Raw genomic sequence first — 6439 nt, 5'->3', positions numbered from 1 at the left:
AGTGGAAGGATCAATGATATCAAGACTCAAGCATCCTAGGGAAGAGGAGGCAGGTGCATGCGCGCGGTCTTCAGGACAATGCTTCCTCTTGGCTCACAGAGTTAGAGGAGCATGTGGTGAAGGCCCAAGGAGGCCTAGGAAGCTGCCCAGGCCAAGTCGCAGGCCCACCTCTGGCCAGACTCCCAGCCCTACTCTGGCCAGGGCGCTGGCCAAATGCAGCAGTAAGAAGTAGAGTGCCCTGCAGCGCCAGCCTGGCCAGGAAGAAACACGCAGGGAGCTACAACTAATTCTTCCTAGTAGGCTGCAGCTCTAGGGAGTGCAACTGGAGGGTGTTCTATAAACTTCAGCTGTGGCCAGAACACCCTCAGCTGTAGGAAAGCCCCAGTCCTCACAGCGAGTCCTGACTTCTCACCATAGGTTGTCCTGAAGGAAGCTCCAGCACCTATTGGCAATCTCCGGGAACATAATAAGAATCTGTGGAACACAATGCTACACACACACACACACACACACACACACACACACACACACATACATACACATACACACACACATATACACACATACATATACACACATATACATATATATATACATACGTGTGTGTGTGTGTGTGTGTGTATGTGTGTGTATATATATATATGCCTTACTGCTAAATCGTACACCTGAAACTTATTGGATTTTGTTAATCAATGGCACCATAATAAAAAATAAATAAATAAATAAAAATAAAATAAAATAAAATAAAAAGATCTATGGAACAGTCCCAGAAAATTAATTTTTTTATATTGCATACACTCCAAGGAGTGGTTGAAGAAATGGAAAAAGGGTTCGAAGGCATCTCACTAAACAGTGCTGGCAACCATCAATAGTAGAAAGAGTAACAGGTGAAGATTTTTGGATACTGTTTAGCGTTTTAGAGAAGAATCTTTATAGTAATGAAATAATACAGTCTCATTTACTTAAATCTTATGTTTAATAATATTGGGCCTGAAGCTAGAGAATTGATAGCTAAAGCACTATATGAGACTACTGCCCTGAAAAACCTAAGACTTACTGGAAACAAATTGAAAATAAAGGTGGAATGTTTTTTGCAGCAATGCTACAAATTAATTCACCCTTAGAGGAGTTAGATCTGGGTGACTGTGATACGGGAATGCAAAGTGTGATAGCATTTGCTACAGTCCTAACTCAAAACCAAACAAAGGAATAAACATAAACCAACCTACACTGTACAATGAACAGAAAAAGTCTAAAGTTCATCTAGGCTACAAGTTAAAAAAAAAATCACTGCCTTGTTGAATGACACATGTATAAGCATGATATAAGAAATTGAGTTATAAAACAGTTATGTGATGCACCGTATCTGAACAAAAGCCTGTGCTACCTTGATGCAGCTGCAATAAAATAACTTGTGATGGAATGGTGTTTTGGGCTGGTATACCGAAAAGCAATACTACCCTGGAAGTAATAGATCTTTCTTTCAACACAATAGAAAATGCAGGAGCAAAGAATCTCAGTGAAAGTCTTGCTACATACAACAGGAGTCTTAAAGAATTGTCAGTAGTCAGCAACAAATTGAGGGAGAAGGACTTGTTATACTTACACAATCAATGAAAACAAATCCCAAACTCTAATATATATATTTGAGGAAGCAAATTTAATGAGGCTACATGTGTGTGGCATATTCAGACTTACTCAAATAAGCTTCTGCAATCAGACAATACAGTTGTGTAGGCATTTGTAGTGGATGGACGTGTGTAACTTGCAGAAGTCTCCACTGGCCTTAAAATCACTATTGCTGGATACCGCTCATGGGGAAGCTTGCAGCCATTCCACTGATGCAGGTTTTAGTCTTGTACCAGTGAGGTGACATCTATGATAACCAAACTCTAAAATAGTTTTCACATGTTCATCTTATATTCATAGAGATTAAGATATTATTGCCTATTAAATTTTTCTTTCATTAATTAGAATGTTATTTTTGTCAAATGTGTAAAAGATGTGACTATATTAAACTTTGTATAACTTTCCATTAAAAAATAAAGTATCCTGGTACATTTTGAAAACTACCAGTAGTTTCATATGGCTGTAATTTAGAGTAATGATGCGAGATATAGTGAGGATAAAACTAAGATTAGAGAGGTTACCTTATGAGGGCTTGTAGGTCATGACAAGCTTCTATACTTTACCTTTTAGTCTAGAGATTGACAAACTTTCTCTGTAGGTGGCCAAATAGTAAATGTATTTGCCTTCGTGAGCCATGTGGTCTTGTTTACAACTACTCAACTCAGCTGTTGTAGCATGAAAGTAGTAATATACCATATGTAAATGAATGGGAGTAACTGTGTTCCAATAAAACTGTATTTAAAAAACCAGGCAGAAGGCTGGGTTTGACCTGTAGGTCATAGTGTGTCAACTGCTGTAGTAAACAGTAGAGAGTTAAAAAAAAAAGCTTTAAACAAACAAATGGACATCATAATATTTGAGTTTTAGAAAAATTATCTTGATGATTGTGCGAAGGATGTGCCAGGCAACAATAGGACCAGAGAGAAGAGGTTTAATTAAGAGACTTTGGTAACAATATAGCAAGATACAAAGACATCATGATTTAAGGTATCATTTATGGAAATAGCATGATGAAGAGATAAAAGATGTAAAGAAACTGTAATTAATAAAATAGTCATGGATTAGAGTACATGAAAGACAATGTGGGCTGCTTTAGCTTCAGTGACACAGTATTTCTTTCACTGAGATAGAATAAGAGAAAAAGAACTGTATTTAATAGAAAGATATTGAGTTTAGTTTCGAGGTTCCTGGAGTTTATCTAGATATCTGAGTTATTGTTATATGAATGAATCAAAGATGAACTCTATATATTAGCCCCTCCGTAGCTTATTTTTTTGCAGCAAGAGCAAAAGCCAACCAATGCCAAACTGAAAATTTACATATCTTATTTTTTTAAATATAAATATTTCTAGAGATTTAGAGCCTACTTGCTTTGCATATCCCACAAAACTGCACCCAACATCTGCTAGCTAGAGAAAGATAAAACCCCTGGTGCAATTAAAATGTTAAGCGGCTGCTGCTTTCTGGAACTCTGACCCAGAGATTCTCTTCTGTGCCGCTGACATGTAAGCCCCCTCTAGACATGTAAGTCCCCTCTCTGACCCTTTTTTCCCTAAGACAGCCCCTGCTTTCCTCCTTAGTGTTTTCATGCTATGAGGGATTTCTCTCACATGCAAACCTACCAAAATATCACTAAAATAAATCTTGTGGGTACTATTGCCATCTCCTGGTTATTTTTTTTTTCTTGATCCAAATCTCGTCAACCTCCTATAGTTACCAGAGGTCAAATTAGGCCAGAAATGAGCACATTTCACTGGATTTGGATATTCGGAGTGCTTCATAGGAGTATTTTCAGTGGTATCATTGAGACAGAAGTCTGCTGATAGTTGAAAAGTGACTAGAAAGTGAGGTAAGTGTTGAAGTCTTAGATATAAACACTAAAATGGATTACGAGGGACACAGAGGCTCTTGATGAAGATGGAGAGCAAGTAGCAATTCACACAGTGTATGATTTTCAGTAGGCTACATATACACAGAAAGATAACCAGAGAAGGACAAATAGTGTTGATCTAAGGAGGAATATTTTAAGGGCAAAAATCTTAGACAAAAAAATGGGATGAAATCATTGGAAATGTTGGTGAGAAAGTTTTGGTGTGTTGAATCATAATGTTTACACTGAATAAGGAAAACCATGAGTTCTTTACTAGACCATTGCCCTAAAATAGAGGTAATTTAAAAGATATAGATTTCCAAAGAGCATCAACAGCAGGACTGTTGGGAATGAGTGATAAGAAAGCTGGATGGGCATATCATTATAAAAGAATCCTGGGCTTAAAAATCAACCTCAGTTCTGACATGCGATTCTCTCATGTTCTAGCTTGTAGACTTCTGACAAATCACTTATTGCCTCCAATCTCAGTTGAATGGAAAAATGGAAAAATGTATTTATCTATGGAATTCATTTGGTATCAGACTCATGTATAATAATAGATGTGTTGATATTTTATGCATATGTAAGATGGATGTACTATAAGGCCCTTGGACTGTTATGTCCATATCACTCTTGATTCTCTTTCTATAAGAAAACAGAAACATTTGAATCAGTGCTTTTTAATCTTGACTGCTTATTATAATTTTCTACAGAGCTTTTAAAAAATATATATGCTTCGCTCTTGGTTCTCAATTGAGATTCAGAAGGGGATTGGTATTAAAAAGAAAAGAAAAACAAAAACCCTTCTCAAGTAATTCTCAAGTGTGATTCTAACAATAAGAATCCCAAACTCTTAAAATTGAACAGAGGAAAACAAATTCCTGAATATCTGACTGGTGGTTTTTCTGAAATAATAGAAAGCTTTACTTTGATTATTATTGAAGAAAACAAATATTGTGAGAAATATTAAATATATTTTTCTCTCAAGTAATATTGACATGTCTTATTCTGTTTTACAAATTTATGAGGAACTTTGGCTTATCTTCCTCACAAACACATTCTCATTAAATATTTGTTTATGGTAAATAAGTAGCAAGAGTATTACAATCTATGAGTATTACAGTTTTTAGAAAGAATGACAGAAAAGTCATCACATAAAGATAAAATACTTGAAAATGTGTAGAATTGAATGGCAGAGGTAATAGAAGTAAAATATGGCTTTCTGAAACTTTGCATTTTAATATAATTTTATCATCTTATATTAAAAAATTTTCAATTACATACATTATTTCATTTTGTACACATAATACCCCTTCTCTTCAAAGATGAAAATGATTATTTTTGTCATCATTCTGAACAAATGCTGAAACCAAGATTCATGGAGTGACTTACTGAAGGTTTCATGCCCAGAAAGTGGCCAAACTAAAATTCAAAGGCAGATGATCTTACTTAAAATGTCACACTATTGAAAAAGTTCCTAAAACTGAGAGACAAAGACAAAATACGAGCCAGGTCCAGTGTGGCTGAGTTAAAATGATGAGTTTGGTAACATTAGGAAAATGTCAGAATAGGTAATTCCAAAGGTCTGTTTCTTCACAGAAATAATGAAAAATTGAGCAAAAAATTCATAATCAATTTTTTAGAACTCTGGAAAACAGTCAAAGGTTTACAGAAAACAAGCAAACACTAAAAAAAAAAAAGGCAACACAAGAATGGTATGGAAGTTTTGCGGCAGTTTTACCTACTCTTGGACTTGGGCTCTGGTTTCAGAGGGAAAAGAACAGGCCTTATTCTCAAAATTTTTTGTTTGTTTTGATCTGTTTGGGGGTCACCTGATGGATTGATTCAAGGTACTTGCCTTTGTTTTACAAAATTTAAAACTTTTTTAGGTCAGAGCAGCCACTTTGCAGAGGGCGCTTTTTTAAAAAAATAATTAATTAATTTCTATGGTGAACATTGGTTAACAAAGTCAAATAAGTTTCAGCTGTACACTTTAACAGTAAGGTATATATATATTTACACTGCGTACTCACCTCTCATAGTTAGATTTCTTTCTGTCACCGCATATTTGACCTCCTTTACCCCATCTACCTCCTCGCTCCTCCCACACCTTCTATCCTCTGGTAACCACTAGTCTATGGTCCATGTTCAAGGTTAGAGGCTTTTTTTTTTTTTTGGTTTTATTTTCTATTTTTTAATTTATTTATTTTTATTAAGTTTATTGGGGGTAACATTGGTGAATACAATTATATAATCTTCAGATGAACATTATAATTTGACAGCTATATAATCTATTGTGTGTTTACAACCCGAAGTCCAGTTTTATTTAGCTACCATATATTTGATCCCCTTTACACACTTTAGCTTCCACCTACTCCCCTATATTTGATCCCCTTAACCATCTACCTACACTCTCCTTTCCCACCTCCTACCCTCTGTAACCACAAGTCTATAGTCCTTGTTCATGAGTCTCTATTTGTTTGTCATGTTCCTTTGTTGCTTTTAGGTTTATATCCCACATATAAGTGATATCATGTGATTTTTAACTTTTCTGTCTGGCTTATTTTGCTTAGTATAATTATCTCGAGGTCCGTCCATGTGGTCGCAAATGGCAGTATTTCATCTCTTCTTATGGCCGAGTAATATTCCATTGTACATATGTACCACATCTTCCTTAGCCACTCATCTATCATAGGACAATTTGGTTGCTTCCACATCCTGGCCACTGTGAATAATGCCGCTATGAACATCGGTGTGCAAATATCTTTTTGGATATGGGTTTTCAAATCTTTGGGGTAAATACCTAGTAGAGGGATTGCTGGATCACATAACAGATCAATTCTTAGTTTTTTGAGGAACCTCCATATTATTTTCCCTAGTGGCTGTACCAATTTTCAGTCTCACCAGTAGTGTATGAGGGGTCCTTTTTCTCCGCATCCT

The 6439-nt window shown here is 35.8% G+C and overlaps 1 pseudogene; it reads left to right on the top strand.

The window, feature by feature from the left end:
- Positions 1-447: 447 nt before the first annotated feature.
- LOC107498513 lies at positions 448-1873 on the top strand (annotated as a pseudogene).
- Positions 1874-6439: the final 4566 nt, after the last annotated feature.

The sequence above is a fragment of the Rousettus aegyptiacus genome, unplaced genomic scaffold, assembly GCF_014176215.1.
Source record: "Rousettus aegyptiacus isolate mRouAeg1 unplaced genomic scaffold, mRouAeg1.p scaffold_m13_p_6, whole genome shotgun sequence".
Taxonomy (NCBI): domain Eukaryota; kingdom Metazoa; phylum Chordata; class Mammalia; order Chiroptera; family Pteropodidae; genus Rousettus; species Rousettus aegyptiacus.
The sequence above is the reverse complement of the archived record's forward strand: the minus strand, read 5'-3'. Positions and strand labels throughout refer to the sequence as shown.